Genomic DNA, 23,307 nt, shown 5'->3' on the forward strand with positions numbered 1-23,307 from the left:
CCCTGAGGTAAGAAAATGATAATAAGGAACAACCAGCAAGATTGCACAGATAAGAGTATATGTGAAAGAGATTAAGAACCAAGAGTTAGGAATGTAAAAAGACTATCTCAAATGGAAATGTTATGTACATCTGGTGAGAGGTCATTACAGTGTTTCCAGCTGTGGTTATTCAATCAACAGTACCTTATTTTTGACTTGAAATTCAAAACTGTGTTTTCTTCAGCTGACAATGGCAATATTACATTAGAGAAAAGAACTACAAGATAATTTTTCACTTAGAGAATCAAGGAAAAAACATATTGACTTCTAAATTGTTGTCAGTACCAAAACATCAAAGCACATACATTATTCTGAATAGTTGTCTACAGAGTGATTGACGACAGACATTTAGAAGGCTGCAATTTTCACAGTAATATAGGTCTTCAGCAAGTGAAGTTCAAATTGAGTTAGAAATGAGCAGTAATTTAGAAGAAGCTGACCTGATCTATCATTTGATTTAAACAGTGGTCCGTGGATATACTTTTTTCATGATTTCTCTATCACTACTGATTTTTCTAATGAATTGTGTGCTTAAATCATTTGGCCAAAACAGACACAATTAGGCCAGCCACAGCCCTTCATGGTATGGAAGGGATTGAAAGGAAGTCTCATGAATACCTGGAGAAGACAGTGTATACATAAGAGTTATGAACATATAAAGCTTTTGGATTCAGCTATTAAACTAATACCTCAAACCCCAAACTGAACAAAACAAAACCAAAAACAACCATAAACAAACAAAACAAAAACAGCCAACCAACCAAAATAAACAAACTAACTAACTCAACAGGAAAAAACCCCAATAAAAAACACAAACAACAAAAACCCAGAAACCAACAGATTTCCACCTTTTCCTCATCAAAATAAAAAAGCTAAATATTTTTCTATTTCTTCATGATACTCCAAATTTGACCTAAAAATATAATACTCTTTTTTTGGATAATTTGCAAAAATCTTAGAATCTTAGCATTATTACGATTGGAAAAGACCTTCAAAATCTTAAACTCTACCCTTTGACTGAACACCACTTTGTCAACCAAACCACAACACCAAGTGACGCATCCAGTCATTTCTTAAACATTTCCAGGGATGGTGACACCACCAGTTCCTTGGGCAGCCCATCCCGATGCCTAACCATTGTGTCATAGAAGAAATTCTTCCTGATGTCCAACCTGAACCTCCCCTAGTACAGCTTGAGGCCATTTCCTCATCCAGGAGAAGACACTGACCCTCACCTTGCTACAATCCCCTTTCAGGTACTTGAGCAATAAGGTCTCCCCTGAACCCCTTTTCTCCAGGCTAAACAATCCCAGTTCCTTCAGCCACTTTTCATAGGTCTTACTCTCTAGACCTTTCTCCAGCTTTGTTTCCCTTCTCTGGACTTTCTCCAGCACCTCGATGTCCTTCTTGGTGAGGGGCTCAGAACTGGACACAGGACTCAAGATGCTGCCTCACCAGTGACAAGTACAGAGGAACAATCACTTCCCTAGTTCTGCTGGCCACACTATTGCTGATGCAGGCCAGGATGCCATGTGCCTTCTTGGCCACCTGGGCACATGCTGGATCATTTTCAGCTGCTGTTGACCAGCACCCCCAGGTCCTTTTCTACCAGGCAGCTTTCCAGGCACTCTGTTCCCAGCCTGTAGCACTGCAGGGGATTGTTGTGACCCAAGTACAGGACCCGGCACTTGGTCTTGTTGAACCTCACAGCTGGCCTCAGCCCATCCAGCCAGCCTGTCCAGATCCTTGTGCACAGCCTCCCTACCCTTCAGCAAGTCAACATTCCCACCCAATTTAGTGTCATCCACGAAGTTTCTGAGGGTGTACTAAATCCCTTGATTGAGATCATCAATAAAGGTGTTAAATAGGACTGGTCCCAATACTGAACGTGACCAGGAGCTGCACTCAATGATCCTTGAGAGTCCCTTCCAACTCAGGATGTTTCCATGGTTTTAACAGCACTGCTCACCTTGTTCTGGACAAAGCTTGGTGCACTTGATCCTACGGTCTATGTCATTGGTGAAGATATTAAGTAGTATTGATCTCGGTATGAACTTTTGAGAGACACTTGTTAACTGATTTCCACTTGGAAATAACAGCATTGACTGTAACTCTCTGGACACCGCCTTCCAGACAGATCTAAAGTTCAACGGGGTTATCACTACTCCGTCCAAGGATACCACTGGTAGTTTTGTTGTCAAGTCAGACTTCTCAGTTTGTGAACAGGAAATCCAGCAGTGGGTGGTTCCTAGTCCCATAATCCAGCATCTGCAGTAGGAAATGATCCTCAATTCATTCAAGAAACCTGATGGAAAACTTGTGAACTGCTGGGGTTTTTTTCCCACAAAATGTCCAGTTAATTGAAATCACCCATGAGGACCAGGGTTTAATCTCTAGTTTGACTTGCACCAAGCACTAAGTTTGATGTTTTCACAGAAGTATCATAAACTAAAATTTCACTCAGAATGACAATGGTCAGTCCAAGACCATCACTTTACATGTGAAGCAAGGATTTTACTTACCCATCTTAATGATTTACATTTATCTCTTTTTAATTTCATCTATTGGTTTGGAATTTCTTTGTTGGTTTTGGTGGTGATGGTGATTTTTGTTGTTCTCTCTTCACCCCTCCCACCTCCCCCAGTTTTGTTAAGTGGTTTTGCTGTTCTTTTCAACATGACCTTGGACATATTTTTTTAAATAGGCTTGTACAAATAACTGACTGTGTCCCTTTCCCAGAGCATTTATAAATAAGGTAAACAGAAAAAAGTTTCCCTACTTGGAATCCTGGTGAACCACTGATGTTATCCCTTTTTAGCAGAACTAAATTATTGTTTAAAATAAAGCTTCCTATTTGTCCCACTGAATAAGAAAAAGGTACATGTATATGTTCATCTTTACTTGCAGAACTACAACTTGGTATAAAACAATGCATAACAGAGAATAAAAGAGTAAATACTCATTTCATGTAAGTCATGCCACAAAAAACCAAATAAGTTGTGTTTTACCAAGTTTATAAAAATCCATGCTATTATAGGTTTATGACAATAAAAACAGTCTTACTCTAAAGTAATTAGATGAAATCTGTGTGTAAAAACCATCTAGCTGTATTAATCAAATTTGAAACAAAGCACCTGTATTTCATACTGAATGTTGCTCCCTTTCTGTTTTCCATGAGGAATGGTAATAATTTTCCAAATAATTAGAATGCATAATAATTCTAAAGTGTAGAATCAAATTTTACTTTCTCTGTATAAATTGTAATTAAATAAGCAACTCAGAACAGATTACAGTTTAGTGCAAAACAAAAAAAAAAGCTAAAAAGGGTTAAAATAGCTTCTCACAGAATGTGAGAATGTTTACTAGAGATTTCAGAATGCCACAATGAATCAGCAAAAGCATCAAATATTTTTATCTCAGAAGTACTTGACTAATCCGGAAAATATATTTTTAAAATAACATATTCAATGAATGACAGAAGAAAATCCGCTAACATTATTTGTGAATAGTTTTAATGAGCTTCATTTCCTATGCAATTCAGGACACTTAGTAGATGTATTATCTGCTTAAACTCTACAGAACTTCTGCAAATGTAAGGCTGTTTTCATGACTATGCTACCATCCCTGAAGTAACAATGCATAGCTCTGCATTGTGCACACTATAGTTTTGGTAGAATAAGTTCTATAGGGATCTGCTTTGCCCTGGCAGTACCCCTCCCCCACGTCCCCTCCCTCCCCCAGAAGAATATGAAAGGATATGAAGTGGAAAATAACCACTGATATTTCATAAAATCTGAATTTATTTGCTTTTTTTTTTTAACTATTTAAGGTATAAAGATCAAAACTATTGCTTAAAATATAAAAAAACAAAAATAAGGAAAAGTATCTGTTTCAGCATTTCTTTGCCTTATAATCACATTATAAAAATAAATTATCATGCTCCATATTCACAGTTTTTTTGTGATCTTGATAAGGGCCAGTATTGCAGAGCACACTAGTGGAATAGGTGCTAATTAGCATTTATATATGTTTAATTTGGAAAGAGTATATCAAACTTGTACGAATAAATCCTGTAATCTGTCTAAATTCTGTAACTCTTGAAAAAACAGGTTGGAAAACATGAGGTAAGGGAGAAACTGAATGCCCTTTTATCTTACCCACAGATAACTGACTTGATGAAACTGTGATTAGAAAAGTTAGACATTAGTGGCTTAAAGTTTAGTAGGCAAATATTTTAAGATGTGATTTTTTGCACATTTACATTCAATACAGACCTTTATATTCCTCTATTACACAAAAAAAAGGATAAGGTAAGGGAAATTAGATCAATGATTTTTTTTTTTAATCTGTGTCTTTCATTTTACCTAAAGGGATATTTAAACTTTGTTTTAAAATATGTATTAAAACAGCCCCCACAAGCACTACTATGAATAAGAGTTTGCCAGAATATATATATAAACTGGATCTGCAATAACTCAGGCATAACATTTTGCTCTACTCTGAAAATGTCTGGACAAGACCTAAATGTTAATGCTGGTCAGAAGTGTAATGAGTTAATATTATATTCAGTGCTTATGTCTTCTCAAGATCATGTGCCTGTGTAGAAACAATGCTCAGTTGCATGGTCTTAGAGATGCTGGCAAAGGTCTAATACAAGATAACTTACTCTTGATTTTTTTTCTTTATAGATGGATGTTAATTTAAATAGACTTTTCCTTCTCTCTCAGGGTTTATCACACTGAGTGGATTGCCCACCAATGTTGAGGAAGAACTCCTTTTGATTGTGGAAGCAACATTGCTGAATCTTGTTTAATGCAGCACTTAGGCTTTTCCACTATACCCTTGGACCTACCCAGCAGGGCCAATTTTCCTGCATTTCCTTAAATCAGTGCTAGTAAGACAATGAATACTGACTAGTACTGCTACTACAATTACCCAAATGGCATAAAAATAACTATCTTTATATAGTGTTGCATTTCTTGTGGCACTTCCACCTCCTTGTTGCCAAAGGGAAATTTCCTATGCGCCCATACAGCTCCGAATGGTAGAGTTACTAGGTACAGCAAATGTCTCTTGGAGTTAAATTCTTTCTGTAAGGTCTCTTTTTTTCTTCAGAAATCTTGATCAAATGTTGAGTTTGGGGTATATTTGTAACACATATCATCAATTCTTCTGAGAACTGGTACAGAGAAATAGTAATTCCTGAAGTGCTTTTTCAAAGTAGAGATGTCAAATTTTGTCTACTATCCTGTGGTTGCTGTTCTTTTAAGTTGATAATTATATTTTAAAAAGCCCTAAGAAATATTTAAAGTTTGGATTTGGGAGAAGTGGATTATGGGCTTTCCCTTTTCCTCCAATTTTTTTATCTATTTCTCTAAGTCACGTGTTCTTTAACGCACTACAATTGCCTCCCATCCAGGAGAAACCTGAAATATGTTGCGCATTTTGCTGTTGTCTGGAATATCTACATTAAAGTTGTTCTGTGTTATTGAAATACCCATTTTGCCTTATCATCTGCTTTGGATTTATTTTCATTTTAATAAATGTACATGCATTAAACTAGGAGGAAAACAGCTACTGTTGAAAGCCTTGCATTGTCTTTTGACTTTTCTGCTCAGTGTTTCACCATTTGTCATGACATAAGGCTTTGGTTGTTTAGTCATTCAGAGGAAAACCCTGTTATCTCTTTGGCATTGGACTGAAATAAATTATATAACATATTGCACTATGGTTAACAGTGGCCATTAAAGAAAATATTAAGACCATTGGACACAACGGATTCTGTGCTTGACACTTATCATACAGAATGCCAAGAACACTTTTTCAATTCCACTTATGAAGTTATTAATGATAATCAAAAAATCCAGTGTATATGACTGATTTACTATCCAATCCTCTTCTTACTGTCTTTAGAAGGACCAGAATGATTTTTATGATATACGTTTCCTATTAACAATGAAATTATATTTGTCTTAATAGTATAGTAATTATTGCAGAAATACAATTGAATCTGTTCAAATCTCATATGTCAGGAAGGGGATTCCAGTGGGTGATTTAGGTTGATAATAAGGATTACAGAATTATCATTTACAGAAAACTGTTCAGCTCACCAGTCATAAATTAATGTTAAATATGTCTATTATAAAGTACTTTGGTCAAAAAAGCTATTAAAAGGATTATTTTTACATGTGATCTATGATTTTTCTAAGTTTGTTTGTTTGTTGTTTGTGGTTGTTGTTGTTATTGGGAGTTTTATTAAACACTTGCAAAATAGGGAAATATTTTTCTGCAATGGCCTGTCCTTCCTTTTTTTCAGAGGGCTGCTGATAAGACCAGCAGCAATATTTGTTTCTAGCAGGAGGGACCACAACCAGTAACATCCCATCTGTGTTTCTCTAAACATTATTTAGATGCAAATAAATTTAAAAAATAGTCTTTTAGTAATAGCATAAACCAATAAAACTACATGGACTAAGGAGACTACTGGTGCTTAACTGGTCCAACTGCACAGTGGGAGCAGGATCTGCTTAGATCAGACTGCCTGGGGCTTTGTCCAACCGTGTTTTGAGGCAAGCAACTAAAGGATTTATCTAAAACCTTTTCCTTCATATATTCCTAATTTAAAAGTTACAATTATATCTATGAGACTCAATATTCCCCCAGTTTTTTTCTCTTTCAAAATTTCTAATTTCTTTATAGCTTGAACCTGTCAATAGACTTCAATTAACTTCACATCTTCAACAGGATTTCATGGTAATCTATGAAATTAATTTTTCACAGTGTCATGAGCCTATTTGATCCTTATTTTCATACTCAGTAATTAATATCCCTTTCTGAGGGAGGAGATGTATAAGAAGAGAACTATGAAGCCTGCAGAAATTAATATGCTGTATCTACTGCTTCAGGATTAAAAGCAGATTCCCTTAGAGTGGACATAGCTTCTCTGCATAAAGCAAACACTACATAGTGAATATTGGTGTTTATATCCATGTTGAAGCCACACTGTTCATAGAGATATTTTCCAGAGCTAATTTCAGCCTTTTGCCTGGTAGTGTAGGTGTATTATCAGGCTGTCCTTCCCATCCTGCAACCTACACAGATCTTCTTCTCCCTAATATCAGACCAGGATTCAAGTGATGAAAAGACAGAGCTGATTAGGGTAGGGATTTTATGGGCAAAAGGGAGAACACCAGATAGACAAGGGTAGCAGATGCTTATTGGTCCTGTTAACATTTTCGTATTTGAAGAGTCCTAATTGTCTAGCATGAGGAAAACCTCAGCAAAAAAATGGGATGAACTGATGCACAATATAGCTGCTGCATCCTCCATCTTCTCTGCCAGGGGAGTGAGGTATCTGTGCTGGATTCTTTCCCTGTCCAGCCTCCATGCCTGTCATCCCCATGGGCACAAAGGGCTATGGTTTGCAGGAAGTGTCTGTGTCTAGGGATGTCATTCCCTCTCCAGCTAGGCCACCCCAGAGGTGAAGCTGGAGCAGAGGAGGCAGCAGGCACTGGCACTGACACAGGCTTTGAACCAGTGACACCCCGCTCAGGGTTGGCGGCACACACAGCCATGGCATCCCCCTGATAAGGGCAGACATCATATTTACAGACATACATATTTACAGACTCCACCATCTGTTCTCCTTATCTGGACTTATTGCAAGTGAAGAGGCAGATTTCTTCTGGCTGTATGTTTCATTGTGAGACAGCAGTCCAGGGATCATAGTCTTGACCACAGAATGAGGGGCCTGAATATTGATTACTTCAGCATTCATCTTTCATCAGCATCCACTCTTCCCCCCACGTTGCTGTACTCTTTAAGAAGGAGGCATGCTGTAAGAAGTCAGTAAGAAAGCATTAAGAAGATTTTATAATTTCCCCACTGACTACACTTTGGAGAAGGTGCCTTTAGCAGTAAGTTAGCAAGGGCTTTAGGAAAAAGGAATCACGAAACATATTTCTCCCATTCAGACAAGGATCCTTAGTGGTCAAGCTTTTTTTTCCACATTTATATCCACAAGGGTTTTGTTCAACAACAGGGTTTCTCCTCTTGTTCCACACAGTTACGTACATTCATGCAGCAGTTTATAAAATGCTACCTTTACTTTGAAGTGTTTTACCTTCCTTGGAAGGATCTAAGTGTCAATACAAATGCAAGGTCACTGAGAAGCCACAAAAGGTCTTCTGCTAAGTAACATCAAGATTGCTCTGCATGCTTTTCCATAGTATGCACTTCACAGTGTTACACTGATAGGTGTAACAGTACAAATAATAAAACTTTATGCAGCACATAAAAGTTGGAAGATACAGGACACTGGATGTATTGGAATAAGGAATGAGGGGAGCAATTAGAGAGGATGGTAAAGTAGAAGAGCAGTTAAATTAATTTTTTGCATCCATCTTTACTGTCTAGGGCTACAGGGAAATCACTCTTCCAAGGGCACTTTTCATGGGAAATTATACTGTAGCCTTAACAAAATGATAGCCTCCAAGGAGGAAGTTATAGACCAACTTAAAAAATTAAGTGTAGTAAATCACTAAAACCAGATAATATTCATTTGAGGGTTGTGAAGAAAATTAAGTGTGAAATAGAGAAGTTACTGGCAAAGATATGCAGTGTATCATTAAAAAAGGAACTAATCCACAGGCTAAAAAGTCATCTTGATGGTTCTTGGCTTTGGAAAAACCTATACTTTGTATAGTTTTTATATCATTACAGTTAGGGGAACCTCTGAGTAGTGTAAGTACTTGGGACTGAAAGTAATCTTCCACTAAAGAAGTTCTTAACCACATACAGTTTAAGTTCATCATGCTGTAGAGCTACTGAAAATATAATCCTAATATCAAAAGTTATCCAATAAAAATAATTCCATTGAAGGTTTTGGACTGTGTAAAACTTAGCATTGGAATACACCAAATTTGCAAAATTACAGTACATCTTCTATATCATATTCAAAAGCATTTATCTTTTTGTCTAAGACAGAAATAATTACAAAACAAAGAAAAACAAAACAAAATAAAAAGCTTTTTAAATTTAAATTGTTAGTTAAAAAATCAGAACTACTGATCCACAGTTGAAGATCAACAGGAATGAGGCATCTTTTGGAAAATCAGGTAATTTGCTGAAAAAATGCATTTACATAGTCTTTGAAATATACAAAAAATTTAAGTTGTGTTTCCTGAATGGTTTTAGCACATATATGTTTGGGTTTTTTGCCTTAGTCTCCAAATCCACTAGAATTCACCCTTCAACTCAATAGTTTCAGAGATTATAATGCATAATGTTTCAGGGCCTGGAAAAAGATTTAGATTTCCTCTTCTGCCATCCACTTTTGTTGATTTGAATCCTGCCTATGTAAAAGGTTATCCTATTAAATCATCAGTGTGACACCAAAAGCCCATGCTAAAATAAAGGAACTGAGCCATTGGGTTTTTTTTTTTCTCCACAGGATCCCCTTGTTTAAAATAGAAATTTAAATAAGAATGCATTGTTAAGAGTCACCTAAATTGTGGCTATTAGTCTAAAACTGAGTTCTAATATTGATCTTTCAGTTCCAATAAACATATTTACCTTTGGAGTATTTTACAATGTAAAATGCATTGCTGCTTCTCTTTAGTTTTTCTAATTATGTCTAGGTCTACTCTGTTATTTCCATGATTTCAACTGGTTTTGTTAAAGCTAGATAATAAAATAGGACATAAAGAAGTACCAAACCAGAGGCCCATGGTACAATGCATCGCTTGCCAGTTGCAGTTAAAAACCACCCTTCCCAAATAACCACTGGAGCAATGGAAGCAGACAAAAATACCCCAGCCAAACAGATAGAAACCCAACAAAAACCCTGCGAAAATTCACAAGGCAGAAGTGGTACCACTTAAGAATGTTAAGAGATGTTAGGAGCATGGCTGTCTTTCCCAGTTGCTCTGATCCAGGTATCCCTCCTGTGTGGATACAAAAATGCTGCTAGCGAGGATTTTCTTGCTATTTTCTAAGCCCGTGAGAGACTTTTTCTCTCTCACAGAAGAGGTAGCAGAGTGCTGTAAACAACCAAACACCTGCAGCCTTGAAAAGTCTTGTTTATAGTATAGTAGAAAAATATTTTGACTATGGATGTTTTAGGATTCTAGCCAATCACCCCCAAGGGGTGGCTGATCCTTTGTCCAATTAGACTATGAAGAAAAAATTCTATAAGAGAGTTTGTAAAATAATTAAATAAATCAATCTTGCTGCACAATTCCTGCCTGCTGGATCTTCTCTCCTCCTCCCTATGGCTGTGGGATACGGTAATATACCTTAGGGCATTTTTTAATACTCCTGCCTGGCCACAAAGCCCAGGACAATGCCCTGGGGACCTGGGCATGTTGAGGGATGCAGTTGCTTCTTCCCTGTGTGCAGATTCAATCAGTAGTGAAGAAGTGAATGTGTCCCAGAGACACACACCCAGAGGACACTGACATGGCTGGTCACACAGATTACCACAAACAAGGTATTGTTTTCAATAGCACCTAAATACATAAATACAGACAGCCAAGTCCCTTGGAGTACAGGATCTGTGTCCATCCAGCACTCCTGCCCAGATCCTAGGCCCTCCTACCTGTCCCACATATCCCTTACTCACTGGTCAGTTCATTTCTGTGCTCTCCAGCAAACACAGTGCTCAAGTCTCCCTGAGCTTACCAGCACAGAGTATTGCCAGCTCCCCAGACTGACCAGAATCAAAGTTAATGTTCCACAAAATGGTGCCTTTAGTTTCTTGCTAGCCCATTAATTGGTGTAATTGGTGGGTTTTTTTTCCTGTTTTTGTCTTCATGATTGTTTTGGAATGTCTGTGCGCTGCCTTGGAAACTGTCTCCCACAGCATTCTCCTGGAGGTGTTGGCAGCCCAGGGCTTGGACAGTTGCACTCATCACTGGGTTAAGAACTGGCTGGATGGCCGGGCCCAGAGAGTGGTGCTGAATGGTGCTGCATCCATGTGACAGACGGTCACTAGTGGGGTTCCCCAGGGCTTGGTACTGGGACCAGACTTGCTTAATATTTTTTTGATGAACTGGATGAGGAAATTGAGTGCACCCTCAGTTAAGTTTGTGGATCAGGACAGGCTGGATCAATAAGCAGAGGTAAACAATATGAGGTTCAACAAGACCAAGTGCTGGGTCCTGCACTTGGATCACAACCACACCAAGCAGCACTAAAGGCTGGGGGCAGAGTGGCTGGAAAAGGGTCCAGCAGAAAAAAACCTGGGGGTGCTGGTCAATAGCCTCCTGAACATGAGCCAGCGTGTGCCCAGGTGACCACAAGGTCAGTGGCACCTTGGATGGTACCAAAAATAGTGTGCCCAGGAGGACCAGGGCAGTGATTGTCCCTCTGTACTCAGAACTGATGAGCTGTGACCAATCCTGTGTCTGGTCCTGGGCCCCTCACTTCAAGAAAGACATTGAGGTGCTGAAGTGAGTTAAGATAAATTGAGTGGATAAATTGTGGAATGATCTCAGGTTGAACTGTCAAGAGAAGACATTTTAGGAAAAATTGTTATGGCAAACAATAAATCAGAAGAGACACATGATATTCATCTAGGACTAGCAGAGAAACTCACCTATGAAATTGCTGAAAGATTGACTATGGTTTGTAACTTGCTGGCTAAATCAGTCTCAGTACCAAAGGAATGTAAGCTGAAAATGTAAACTGACACCAGATTTTAGAAAGGCCTCTAGCAATGATTTTAGGAAATGCAGATGAATAAATCTAACTCTACTACAAATAAGACAATAGATGCCATAAGAAAGAGCAGTATCAGTAGATGCACGAATACACATGATATAATGAGAAGATCCATACAGCTTTGGTGAAGGAAAGTCATGCTTCACCAAACTATTAATGTTCTTGAAGAAGTTAATGATAATATTGATCAATAAATATTTAATAATTAAAAGTATAAAAGAAAAAAAATCATCTCAATAAAGAGGATTCATAACAATAAAGAAAAATTATTGAATAGGTTCTTAGCTGGTTAAAGAGGAATATAGAGGACTGAATAGACAAATTGTTGTACAGTGATGAAAATTATAATTTTCTCATGAATGATTTGAAAATTATGTAGAAAATTCAAAGTTTGCAACTGGTACAAAACTGTTCAGTGTAGAAAAACTAAGGGTAGATATGAAGAGTTGTAGGATGATCTCATGACAGCTGAATAACTGAGTAATAAAATGTCTGATGATATTTAGAGTTGTCATAAAGGACAACATGAGGAAAAACAATTCCAATTATACATCCATGATGAACTGAAAATGTGCTAAATGTCTTAGTAATATTCCCACATGATTTCCTTGATCCATTATGAATAGGTCTCTCAGAGTCAAAATAAACAAGTAGTCCAAAAAAGCAAGCAGAATTTCAGAAATTACTACAAAAGGAATAGGAATTACAACTTTGTGTGTCATTATATCACTGTGTGGTTTGATGCTGTGGTAGTGCATATCTTTTGTATGGGGTACAGTTTACGTTATGGCCTCTCAGAAATTGAAGACGCAAGGAGAAAAATACAAGGAGTGTGAAAAAAGAAATGATGTCTATGTGACAAAATAGACTGTATCCCAATCAATACAGTTTCTGTTCTTAGTTGGGGGATGTTCTATCTGTGCACTGATCCAGCAATGCAGGGGCTCTACCTCCCCATGGCCTGATCAGGTCACTGGTTTAACCCCTGGGCCAGTGGCTGCGGCCTGCTCTGCTCCGGCTTCAGGTCTGGGATGGCCCTGTTGGGGAAGGGGTGACATCCCCCACCTGTCACTGCCTGACAAATAATGGCCCTTTGTGTGCATGGGACTGGGGGCATCTGTGAGCCTGTCTTGGTCTCTTTGTGAAGGTGTGATAGGTCAAGCTTGGTTGCATTCAAGACCCCAACCAGCAACTCATTCACTTGCCCTTCTCAGCAGAACCATTTGATAGGATAAGATAGAAAAGCTTGTGGGTCAAGATAAAGACAGGGAAATCACTTGCCAGTTTGAGAAAAATTCATGCAATGGCATATTAACAGTATGTGTATAATACATCACGTTCTTCTGAAACTAAAACCGAGTTACATCAAAATATTTCTGTAGGTTGTTTCATTCAGAAAAAAGAAGTTATTTTCAGCTGGATGCAGGTTCAGTGTTTAGTCTGTGATTCAGCTTCTGTACCAGGAAACGAGGTGGTCGGTCCCAGTCTTACATAAATAAACACATTATTTTTTAATGAAACATATTTTTATATATCCACATATATTTGGAAATCATGTTTTCTCTAGAACTAAAGAGCATGCAGCATTAGTCCTGTGAATTATACGTGTTAGGTTCCAAGAGAAAAAAAAAGGAAATATAAATCACTACTACTAACTTATAGAAATAGAAGTCCTGTTAGGTTTTTATGGACTACGTAATTATATTTGCTGTCTTACTAATATATCTTCTAACATTTAACAGTTGCGCAGAATTACGTTTGAGGAGAAAATGAGATTAAATAAATGCCCCTTACTTTTTTGCATGGTACCCATTCCAGATCTTTAGCCAATTTGCATTCCAAATTAAATCGAATTGCTTTCCTGTTTAAAGCTAATTTTTAAGAATGGAAAGATGCACATGGAATCATATTCATGTTAGTAAATATAAAACAATGTGGTACACTTCGTATCTGGTCTTGAAATTTGCCTCTGATTGCATATACCGTGTCATAGGTTCCTATTTATGCATGTAGATGGTACGTGTAGACATGCCCCATATATGTCATATACCCTCTAGCTAGGATTCACCTGACCTCTGTCAGGTAGATGTCTAAGACAGCTTGAATGAATTATGCTTTAGAGGTATGTATTTCTTTTTAAACAGTACACAGAAACACTTGCTCTGTGTAGATGCCTGTCGGGGTCCCTTCCCCCTGCCATGTAGTCCTGGGAGAGGGGCCCTGAGGGGAGACACGGGGTTTCCCTGCCCCTGGTCAGCCTTGTTCCCCATTGGTTGGTTTGTGTTCCCTGCGCGGGCAAGGACCCTCGGGTCCCGTGATTGAGCAGTTCCTCGGCAGAGCCCCGGCCATTTGGCTGGAGAAATAAACATCTCTCTGAAACATCTATCAAGAATCGGTCCATATGTATTTCTTTTCCACGGGTCTTCTTGTTTGATACGTGTGTTACAGAATCCCCACTGTAACAGATGTCTACACTCTAGACATCAAAGGCATGATACTATGAAAGAACGGATGAATCCTGTCACATGTGTACCATAATTCCCTCACAGGGCTGTGAAGCACACTTACTGTTGCTGAAAAGAGATGGACTCTCATCTCACGTTGAAAGCCATCAGATATGTCTTTTGTCCCTCAGTGAACATTACTAAGCTTCCTTACACTTTTCTATTTATATAGTTTTCTTTGGGTTTTTTTTGTTGAAGGTTTTTTTCAGCAGCATTCATATATTACTGAAAGGATGTCTAGATTCCATTTGTTGCTTGTTTGTTAACTGAGAAAATAAAGCTTTATTTTAGGATGCAAGAGGGATACAGACCTGGACCTATGCCTATACATATGCCATATGTGTATGTAAAATGAACTAAGTGTGTATTTTTTATAGCCACTCTATCGAGGTTCAGTCTAGATGGCAAATTCATTTAACCTAAGAAAAGAGATGGGTTTGACAATATCAAAAAAAGAGACCCAGGCTCTGTCAGGAAGATGACAGACAGTGGTCTTAAATTGAAAAGAGAGAGGTTCAGACTGAGTTGTAAAGAAGAACTCTTCCCCTGTGAAGGCAGCCCAGCCCTAGAGCAGGTTGTCCTTAGAGGCTGTGCAGTCTCCATCCCTGGTTTTCAAGACCCGACAGCATAAAGTCTTGAGCAATCTGATCTGACCTCATATCTGACCCTGGTTTGAGCAGGAGGTTGAAGTAGAGACTTCCTGAGGTCCTCTCCAACCTGAATTATACTATGATCCAACCCTGTGATTAACATTAATTTTTCTGCATTTATTTGTTTAGCTTTAATTGAAATGGCTAGAAACTGAGGGTTTGGTGCAAAAGTTTCTAGACCCAAAGCCTGAATATAATTTTATTTCTACAAGCCTTTTTTTTTTCCATATGTAAGATAACTTCATGTGCTTATCGAGATTATATATGGATATATGTTCACATTTACTGTGGTTGTTAACAAGCTTCTTCCTCTAATGATAATTTTTTCTAATAAAATGGGAAAACAACTTGTCTGTACCACTTGGAAATGATGGTGGAACAGAAGCAGTAGACGGTTGTTAGAAGATGAATGATATTAAAAGTAAATTATATGGCTGACCAGAACTCTTACATCATTGTCAAGCATACAATGCATAGGTAAATAAGAAGTAATAGTAATTTTTAGAAAAAAAAAATTTCAAATGTGAAATATTTAAATATAATTTTCTGATTAATTCAGTACAATTATTCTGAGCTATGATTTTGCCTGTCTTTCTGTAAAATTATTTTCCTTTATTTATTTTGAAAGGTAGCAACTGCATTTTGGGGTATTTTCTGTGAAAACAGATGAAAACATAATGTTGCATGGCTATTTTTTTGTGTTGTTATTGTTTTTGATGAATGTTCAGCTAGAACCTTCCAAAAAAGTTTTCAAATGAACTGATCTTGTAATTCACATAAATCCATTGATTCATCAGATATGTCAGAACTGTCAAAGTGAAATCCAAAAAGCCATATTTTTCAATGGTTATTTCCAGTCAAACCACCTGTTCTAGAGGATTCTGCAAATATTTAGCCTCAAAAATCAATGCTGCTATATGAATCTCTTGGTATGGTAACAGAAAAAGATACTAGAAAGGAGACCAGACATTTAGAGCTAAAACCTATGTTTCAAAATGCTATTTTTGGTTTGAATTTTTTGCTTGCTTTTAAATTTACTCTTTAACAGCCTCATTATGTAAACTCATCTTAATGGTTCTCTAAATAGGTTTCCCAAATATTTATTTCACACACACACACATAAATACTTGATGTTACATTGATTTATTTGTCTTATATATCTTTTGCATTAGATAGAAGCCACTGCTTCAATTTTCACTATTTTTTTCTGAATTCTACGTTTTATATTTTAAAGTCCTCCATTCAACCTCTTAAATTTTGCAAAAGTTTGAAAGAGTGTGTCTGAGGTATGTGAACTGCAAGTGATGTTATAAATCTGTACTGTTGAGATGAATTGTCTGCTTCTTGATAATTCCTTCATAAAAGCACTGGAAGCTCTCAGCCCATCCCCTCCAAAGAAAAATTGGTTTAGAAATTGTACAGGACACAGAAAATGGAATTTGACTTTCTATTATTTCCTTCATTTTACAAAGGCATTTCCATAGGCTCAAAGTAATTGTAAAAGACTGCCTAAATCAATACAGTAGTATTTTCTGTTTAGTTTTCCCTTCTTTGAAATGTTCAGATGTGCTCTAGATTAGAAAATCTGGCCAAAAGTTCCTAACATGTAAAGCTTACAGTTTAATGCTGCAGTTTCACAAGGAATTACAAATCCATGAAAAGCTGCATTTTTTTCTTTGGATTTATTTCCGAGGGCTAACAAGCATTTTTACACTGTAAATTGAATAATCTGCTTTTTTAAACAAGTTTGGTGTTACATAGATAAACTGAACAGGTCAATATTATAGTCCTCTTACCCAACCAAATAAACACTACAGAAATGATCCTTAGCTTGTGGTGATCTATACCTAAAAGAGATTTGTCCCAGAATGTTAGCTATCATGCTGACTCCCGATTCAAAGATATTAAAGGAATATAAACTATGTCCCAGGGGAATGAAGATGAAGAGGGGTTTTTTCCTCTCCTTTGATTTGTAGGCTGGGAAATTTCATTCATCAAATTTGCATCAATACTTTTTGCTTCTGGCTGACCATCACTTGCAAATTAAGAGATCATTCGTGAAAGTATTAGGGAGAACAGAGGTTTTTGAAAGTAATTTTAAAATTAAGCAATACCTAAAAATATAAAAATGGAAATGTTTCATATTTCCTTCTTTCATACTTTCCTTTTCTTTCTAGTGTGTCTCACAATGCAGCAGATGTTTTGCATAATCATTCTACAAAGAGTAAATACATGAAAAAAATGAAACAACAAAATGGAGCTTTTCTACATTTTCCCCAGTAGGCATTCTAATTGCTTTCATGAGGCACTAATTAAAATTAGCCCTTTTTTTGCAGTATCAGATACATGTTTTTTATAGATATTCTTAGTACAGTAATGCTCTTCTAAGCTCCCATTCAGCTGACATTTAAAGTAGAGGCAATTCCTATTTATGTCAACTACCATTGCCAGCCTTGTGGGAATAAATGAGAGGCACTTGCTATTAGGCAGAATGAGTTTGCTGCTGCTAATAATTATGAGCTGCAGTGCAGAAGACTGTTAGCCTCTTCTCAGTGAATGCAGAAAGCAATTTCTTACCAGCATTCTGTAAAACACCATAGAAAAAAGACATTATGAAAAGTAGCTGCCTTGAGTCTTAGCTGTTGAAGACATCTGAGTCCACTGGCTTTTGGGATACCAGTAGAGTAGTCACTAAGATATGTATGGTGTTTGAATATACATCTGATTTTCAGGAAGTTAGATTAATGACTTGTAGAGATTACCTGTTCAGTCATCATCTATAGGAATAATATAATAACCTAAAATACACATGGTTTGAAACCCTAGACTATTGATGGCATAAAAAGGGTTTTACTTAATGAGAATGTCAGAATGGAGTTAAAATTATCTGTAATTGTTTCCTTTTGTATATCAGGCAAATAAAAATGAAGCCATAGGTTGACTACTAAGAAAGGGGCGTGGTCTTTACTACACAAAGTATAGACAATTTTTTTTTTGCTGTCTCTTTATGTCTATACCCCAGATCCAATAACAATGTAGATGTAACTAGCACTCACTTTCACCACAGTAGGGTAAAACCTGCATCATAAAACACAGTAATCATCAGTAGGCTGAATGCCAATGACCAGTATGGTGTTTAATGCAGACAATCCCACAGATCTCACACAAGTTACTGGTGCTGTGAGGAGCATGGGGGGAGAAGGAAGCACACATCCTGTCCTAGCTGTCAGAACTGGGCAAAGCTGACTGAGGAATGTTTTGTACCAAGAGTCTTCTGTGGGGTCTCTAAAAATCAGGTCACATGAAGAAGACCTTACGGGTGCTTTTCTACAACCTCTCTTTCTGGCTGAGTGAGCCCTGATCTGTGCACAATACTTAGTGGACAGTGCAGCTTTCTCCTGCTTTCCATTCATTATGTTCTGGGGGTCCAGTCCCCCAGGAACTGAAACCTGGGAAGAAATTTATATGAAAATCTTTCCGAGCAACCTCACAGGAATATGGCAGGTGGTTTTAAAAGCAAGCTCACATCTTTACCTGCATATCTTTAAGTAGAGCTAGAGAAAATGATGAAAAAAAGCACACAAATTGTCACCAGATAGTTATCAGATTAATTCAATTAGTAAAAGTTATGGTTTACAGCTTCATATGTATTATTTGTTCTCTTTTGTACATTGCAAGTTTCTCAGTGTGATCTATCCAATAAACTGAAAACTATGAAAGAAAAAAAAAAAATCTTTTGGCCATTATCATATGTTGGTATTATTCTAGCTATTGTCAACATATATCTGGAGAAAATAAGAAACTCCAAAGTAGAAAAATGGTTAAAATTCTTTATAAGAGCAAAGTTCCCCAGAGGTTGTGTGTTAGCAGGAGATTAATGTTGGAGCACAAATTATCCATCATCTATCTGGTATAATATTTATTTGTGGTCTGACCAAATATTTAATCCAATATGGGCTTCATATTTATATTTTGTCTATAAATAATTTTTTTTTTCTTTCTGCCTGAGGATTTTATCACTTTTCTTTTTCCCCTTCAGCATTTAGTCAAACAAAAAGCAATTTTAAGCAGCCAGCATCTACAAATATATCATGGTGTTGTCTACTATAGGCAGAGGCCTTTAGAAATGGAGCATTATCTGTACTAGTAACACAAACTGCTGATTCTCATTATTATGTAACTATTATGTACTAAATAGGAAGTTCTTTCCACTTTTTTTTTGTTCGTTTTGATTTGTTTTGTTTTTTGGGTTTTTTGTTTGTTTGTTTGTTTTTATTTTTTCCAGACTGAATCTGTATTCATCTTGTTCTCCAGCTCTTTTGAACAGTGCTGTAAGATATTCTTTTAGTGAAAATTCTATTATGAGGCTGTGAAAATTATATGATTTTTTTTTCACCACTAGAATCCCTGCAACAACAATATATTACTAGTAAAACTGGAGAAACACAAATTTAAAAAATAATGTAGGTCTGATTTAAAATAAATATAGAACATCTTTCATTAACATGCTGTAGTCTGGATTTCTTGAGGCATCTCTTTTACATGCTATAGTATATCTTTCAGAGGATGAAAATGTATACTCAACAACAAGCCTTTCAAAATATGCTTTAGTTCTAACTTTCAACAAAAGAGATGAAGCAACCTCACGAATTTGTAAACAACTCACTGTGCAAACACATTAGAATCTGACCAGGCTCTTAGTTTTTATGTTCACATTGAATGTGCGTTCCAGTTCGGACCAAAGTTTTTCAAAGGAAATGGTCATTTATTCCCTAAATTATACTCAATTGCATAACAGTGACATACTCAATTCTGATATGAAGGAGTGTGGTGTATACTGTTACTGGAAACGAAAGAAACAGCTGTTTAATGAGGGTTTGTGTTGCAGCACCTGTTTCTGAATCTTCAAAGTAAATGGAAAAATTGGGTTAATGGTTTTGTTTATCAGCCACTTTCCAGTTGTTTTTGTCTATTCTGAAGATAATGACCTTCTAAGGGACTTACAGGACTGTAAGGCATGATAGCATAGTTAAAAAGCATATTTTTAAAAAGTATGGGGGGAAATGATTATTTGTTTTGAAATTTTTAGGCTTGAGCAGTTCCCATGCTAAGCATTTTACTTAAAAATTATTCACCTATTCAGAATTAATATCCTTTGATAGAAGATAATAATTGTTTGCAAATTACTCTACCAACTACACTACCATAAACTAGATACAATAAATACAATAACAACAAAGTAATTAGTGGCTTTGTTTTAAAGCATCAAAAGCAATTGGAAATATTCACTCTGGGTTATATAATCCTACTTTGGCTGTTAATGAACACCTGATGTCCCTCAACTACCCCATTTCACACATAAAATCAGAATTAAGATTACTAATAAACTGAAATTTGCAGCAAGACATCCACAGTCTGTGGTGCAAAAGTAGATCTAAGAAATCATCCAGCAGTCACCTGTCTCTGACATGTTTTTTAAGCAGATGAGAGACATTGCTGTCTTCTGCTCAGCTGGGGAGAAGGAAAACCAGTGCTACCCCTTCTGCATGTCCTAATAGTCCTAAGGTCTTTTCCACTGAAGTGTTTTTTTTCCAGGCACAAGCCTGTTGGAAAGATCCAATGAGAGTCACATACACAGAAGTATAGGTGGATATGTAAAATTATTTTTCCTTTTTTCTATTCCTAATGTGGAAAAACTGTTGAGGTTAACCAATATATGTCAGCTATTCCAGTTTCTTTAATTTTTAGAGCAATTTTTCAATTCCAGTAAATTTATTTTTAGTAGGATATAACCATTTTTGGGGAGCATCCTGTATTTTATAGACAGTTTCCTTGGCTGAGTAATATCAGTGGTTTTGTAACCATGTAGTATAACTGTTGGTGTTTGTTTGCTTTTACTGAATTTTATTTTTCCAAAAATTCCAATGCAAAGTTGATGCAACTAGTGCAAACTGATGTGTGACTTGCTTTAAGGAAACATTGATATCCAGAAGAGTTTTACATTTGCCTTATATAAGGCCCCACATGGACACTCAGAAAAAGATTTCAAAAATTTTTAACTGATTGCTCATGGCATAACTATTTTCCTTTTAACCTTAAGAGTCCCATAATATTCAATTTGATGGCAATAAATGTGTGTCAGAGATATCAGTCTATAGTGTATGAGCTCTTAAATAGTTACAATTATTACAATTGTTTTAATATACATGCTCTTTCAAATGCAGAGAGGAATAATTCCTGTTCTCACAGCAGGGATGTTGATTCCTTTTATAACTTCAAGGAATATAGTGGCAAGAATTATTTTCCAAACAAATACATCTGACTTAATGATGGGTGACTAATATCCATTCCAAAATGACACAATAAATGTTTAAAGGAGTTAACTTTGAGCTGCTGCATGTGGTTGCACACCATCCACTGATTTAATTTCTAGATAAAACAAAACAACCCCCCAATGTTACATGGTTTGTGTTTTTTCTTTCTTTTGAACCAGATGTTATATAATAAGCCAGGATTCAAGGATATAAGTGTTTGCTGACTATTAGTTTCATTAGGGATATTATAAGCAGTGTACTTACTGAAACAGTCTTACTATAATTATGTTGTTATTGATATTTTCTGTTCAGTTGAAAATTATCATTAATTACATGGCTGTTAGGGGCAAAATAAAGAAGAAACAGAAATAATAATGTAAAAAGAAAATGGCAAAGGAAAGTAAATTTGTCTTTTGTCCCCTTTTTTCTGTTCTATATTCCTATTTTCCTTCCATTTGGTTTAATGTTTTCCTCATAGAATATGGTGAGAAGATCTTACAAAAAGTTAAGATAATCTAAACATTTCATTAAACATATGTAAGCTTTCGTCACATTTTCCTTTGCTAACTTTACCTAATTTTTTTTCCTGTTTCTTTTCTCTTGAAATCTGAAATATATTCAAAATCATGTGGAAAAGCAGGCAAACTTGATCATCAAGCTTCATTCAATAACTTTCATGTTTATACTCTTAATAAAGAAAAAGCCACACAGCTGACACAAATAGTTTCCTTGGAAAAATATATTTTAACAATATATGAAATCTTAAACTTACCATTCTAGTGATGGAACTGAGGAAGTATAGTGCACAGAATAAGAAACTCTATACACAAAATGCAGAGAAATAATTTTTCAAATATTATAAATGAATACAATTACCCAAACAGCAGTAACTGGCTTATTCTTTCTTTTATAATGTCCCTCTTGCTATTTATGTGGGGTGTTTGTTTGTTTGCGGTTTTTTTGTGTATAACACAATATTATAGTAAAACAAAGCACAAACCAACCATAAAAATGCAGATGAATATATGTGTAAACCAACTATTCTTTTTACTACCTTAATGAAAGTAGTGTTGTTGATGCAGTGAAAAAATTGTAATTATTTCAATGTAAAAACTTTCAGCTGTACATTTAAAACCCAGGGGTATGCACAGGAAGCATTTCCAGCAGGGTCCTCTAACAATAATATACTTTTCCAATAAAAGTTGGCATTCGGTAACCTCTATGGAAAAAAAAGAAGAAAAACCAAACAAGGCTTCACAATTTTCTGGGAGTATCAACCTATATGATCGTGATTGATCAACCTATTTACTCCTTGATGAGTTCAAAAGATTGATACCATTAATTATTTAAAAGTTGTATGTACTCAGTGAACTATTATCATCCTTTGCTGTTATATTCAATGTACAGAACAAATGACAGTAGAAATAATTGGAAAATCTGGGGCTCAGAAAGGTTAAGTGACTTTCCTGAGGTCACGATGTGGATTTTTTTTACCTCTTAACTTGAAGAGCCGTATTTAGTTCCTTCTCTGGCTTAATCCAATCAGTAGTTTGATCATCAGTTTAGCCCGAAGAACAATTATTTTCAGCCTTCTGCTTTTATCACATAGTATCTGAACCTGTCTTACATGCTCTGTTGGAGATGGACATGAGCTCAAATGCATGTTTCCTTTTTTGGTGCTCAGAACCTGTTGTAATCATAGCAGTTATCTGCAGAATAATGAAGTGGGTTTGGTGTACTTGCATTTTACTGTGTCTGTCCTAGGCAAGTGTCTCAGTCTCTATATGATCTTTAGAAAGAGCCCTGAGTACTTGAATAATTTTTCTCTCCCACTTCAGCAGCTATAGCTATGGACATTAAAATACACTGCATTGTGTTGGCCCTAAAGTAAATGTTTGTAGCAGTTGGCAGATCTTTGTTTTAAATACGCCATAAGAAAGTTTGTCAAAATACAGTGCTTCAATCAATAAGGCATTAAATGCAACAATAAAGTGGGTAGTTCTAGGAATGCATTTACACCACTTGATTGTGCATACTGCCTACTGAGTAGTAGGGGTTTTTGCATTTTCCAAACACTGT

This window comes from Corvus cornix, chromosome 3 (assembly GCF_000738735.6).
Source record: "Corvus cornix cornix isolate S_Up_H32 chromosome 3, ASM73873v5, whole genome shotgun sequence".
NCBI classification, from domain to species: Eukaryota; Metazoa; Chordata; class Aves; order Passeriformes; family Corvidae; genus Corvus; species Corvus cornix.